The 3,553-nt window shown below is 43.1% G+C and overlaps 1 pseudogene; it reads left to right on the plus strand.

Moving 5' to 3' along the window:
* Nucleotides 1-608: 608 nt before the first annotated feature.
* LOC136474225 (uncharacterized) lies at nt 609-1,843 on the plus strand (annotated as a pseudogene).
* The last annotated feature ends 1,710 nt before the right edge of the window (nt 1,844-3,553 follow it).

Here is a 3,553-nt window from a genome sequence, read left to right on the forward strand (position 1 = left end):
CAGATGCAAGCTCAAGGAGAGCTGCAAAGCTAGGGTAGGGAGTCTATACAGAGAAGGAACTCATGACGTTTGTCTTCACAAAGCCTACAAGCCTGCAACCTGGCCTCTTCACAGAAGAGACGCTTCCAAGACTCCAGGGAAGGACGACGCCTATCGAAGATGAAGTTGTTTCTTTGCTTCCGAATCTGCCAAGCAGCAGTGATGAAGATCTCCATGAAGGAGTGGTGGAACTGCTGTTTTGCCTGTTTCATCATTTGGAAAAAAAGTCTCCTGCAAAGTCCCAGTGAATTCCTAAGAGCTGCCAACAGGCTTGACTGAAGGGGCAGCTGAAGAACAAGCGAAAGGCAGTTTCTTCAACATTATTGCTCACAGAACACAATTATAGTTGTTGCCTTCGAGCTTATGCTTCTTCCTCTTTAGGAATGAATTCCTCTTGTGGGAATGACACATCTAGGGACTGTATATAAGTATCATTGTTGGTCATTAATGTGTTAATATAATGCAATCAGGGTAGGTTTTCATTTCTGTCATTTGTGCCCCATGTTTAACAATTTTGTACAATTATTATTCTGTCTTGTACTCCTGTATATTTATGGCCTTGTTGTTTGCAGGCATTTAAACTATTTTCAGAGCATTAAACTGCCATCTCACTTGTTGAAATGGCGAGCACAGCATGCTTTGTGATTGTTAGTAAGAATGACATCCCAATCTATGAGGCTGAAGTTGGATCTGCTCTCAAAGTATGTTTCTTTCAGTACACTCCTTCTAGGATTAATGTTGTATCAGCCGAGATTCTTGTCTACGATATCTGTGGTGATAATAGTTTGTACACAACCATATGCTAGGATTTCTTACACTTTTTCAGTTATCATGGTTTTATGATTAGTGTAAACATGATTTGTGATGTTTGTTTGCTGCTCATTGTGATCCTTCAATTTACTTCATCTGGCAGAAAGAAGATTTAGCTCATCAACATCAGTTCATTTTGCATGCTGCATTGGATGTTGTTCAGGACCTTGCATGGACTACTAATGCAATGTGAGTGGACTTTGTCTGCCATCTGTTTATTTTTTAACTTCTTTGTTTCTGGCTTCACATAATTTGTTCACCAGTTTCTGCATTTTCAGGTTTCTGAGATCAGTTGATAGATTCAGTGACTTTGTCGTGTCTGTATATGTAACTGCTGGTCATATCCTTGTACTATGATATCAGTCAATTTATAGAAGTCATTTCAATTTATATATTCTAAAAAAACTAGAAAAATAAAGAAGTTAGATAGTGATTAACTGATTATTCGATTTGCACAATCTCGACAGAGATCACCATTTTCCCTGATTGCAGCCATGGAATGTTTGCTTCACATGGTTGTACTTATCAACAGTGCTGCAGCCATGATGTCCTGTTTATCTTTCTTTCTTTCTTTCTTTCTTTCAATATATCCTCTGTCCTAGAGCTTTTTGCTTCCTTGACGGACATTGTTGGCACATACCAGATTTATGTTGCTTCATGATTCACGGAGTGATGATGGAATAAAGAGTTTCTTTTAGGAGGTCCATGAACTTTACATGAAGGTTAATAGTCAGATATAGTTCAAGGCTTTTGCTGGTTATTACTCTGTGATGACTATGCCATATTACAAAAATTTCCACCTACATCATTGGATATCTTTGTTTTTGTACAATCCAATATTCTTCATCCTTTCCTTCTTCTGATATAATGGAGTTCTCTTTGTGAATATTTTGTTGTGCAGATATTCCTCAATCCGCTCTACTTGCCTGGTTCTCGCATCGCATCATCCCATTTTGATACCAAGGTCAGGACGCTTGCAAGGAAATACCTTTAGCATGCACTCCGCTGAATACCCTGCTGTGGTGGCCCTTCTCTTTCCTCCAATTTTATATATTCTTGTTAGTCAATGACTGGTATATGCTGAACTTCTCCATCAGAAGATGCAGCTCGAGCCAAATTTTTTTCACTGATAAATTCAGAGCATTGTACAAGAGAACTTCTGTTTCAGCTATTCTCTTTGTAGAGCGTTGCATGAAGCAAATCTTTAGATATGTCTTGAGCCTTTGAAGATACAGTAGTATATCTTTCTGAAGCACGACTTTGCTGATTTTTTTTTAATTTTCACCTACCTGCCATTTTTCTACCAACCTTTTGAAAAATACCAGCAGTACCTATGCCGAGAAATGGAGGCGGTGACGCCTTGCAACCAGTAACGGAATACCGTATCAATTTCAGCAGCCAGTCCAATAATTTGTGCACGGCACATAAAATCTGTCCAATTAAAGTCTCATTAGTCACTTGCGCAGCTTTTACGATCTCTGCGCCGACGCCGCACAACTGCCTAGTAATTGCCGTCAATTACTACTGCAAGGATGTGGAGCCCGTCTGGGATGTGAGCCTGGGATGTGAGCTGCTGCCTGCTGCACTTGCAAGTGCAGCAGCGATTGAACTCCTCTCCGAAGTCCCAAGCCCCGCGATAGTGCAGCCGTACGCCCCGAGCCCCATCAACCATCGACAGGTGCGCCGTGCGGCAGTAATGCGCTTGCCGCGCTGTCCTGCTCCTGCCGCGGCGGGTCTCTCTGAATCCGCGGGCACCTCGCCTAGCTTATCAAATCGGCACCGGATCCGGGGCAAGATTTCACTGGGATTTGAGGGCGGCAACACGTCATGTTCGCAGGCACATCAGAATCCCAGACTCACAGTCCAGCCACTCGGGGCGGGGTAACTAGCTAACTGCTCACTCACTCACTCTCACCATCGCCACCTCAGGAGCCACCATTCGTGTATCCCGTCCCGATACCGAAGAACAACAACCTAGGCACCGTTTGGATGCCGGAAATTTTGACAAAATGATATTGTAGTATTTTCGTTCGTTGCTATTTGATAATTAGTGTCTAATCATAGTCTAAGCATAAAAGATTCGTCTCGTGGATTTTTGTCTAAACTGTGTAATTAGTTTTATTTTTTATTTATATTTAATGCTTCATGCATGCGTTTAAAGATTTGATGCGATGAAAAATCTTGAAAAATTTGATGTTTTGGAGGGGAACTAAACAAACCCTAGAGCAGAGCAGTCCGCCCAAAAAGCCCAGGACTTGAGGCAGGCTCATCTCATCCATGCGGAAAAAGAGCAGCAGTGGCAGTGACCAGTGGGTGGCCTTTGCCTCTGAGACGCTGGGACGAGGGGGCAGCCTTTTCGCTTGATCGTAAATGATCGTAAATTTTTAGTCAAAACAGTATTTTTCTCTCACACTAAATCAGTCAGCAGTAATAATCCATGATCGTACCACCAGCCGAACAGGTTGGAGATCACTGTCATTCACGGCATGGCTGGATTGCAGTTCAGGATTGGAGCCGAGGAGGATACAGAGGGGGCCGTTGAAGATTCGGTGACGGATGACAAAACATGGCGTCACTGAAAGAGGACGGAGTCCAGCTCCGATGCGAGCCCGATCTCCGGTCCAATCCAATCGCAGTGCGGTGAAGCATGCATGGGATGTCGGGGTCTCTTTGTGCGGGTGGATCTTGCACTGTTGCAGATCGT

The sequence above is a fragment of the Miscanthus floridulus genome, chromosome 8 (assembly GCF_019320115.1).
Source record: "Miscanthus floridulus cultivar M001 chromosome 8, ASM1932011v1, whole genome shotgun sequence".
NCBI lineage: Eukaryota > Viridiplantae > Streptophyta > Magnoliopsida > Poales > Poaceae > Miscanthus > Miscanthus floridulus.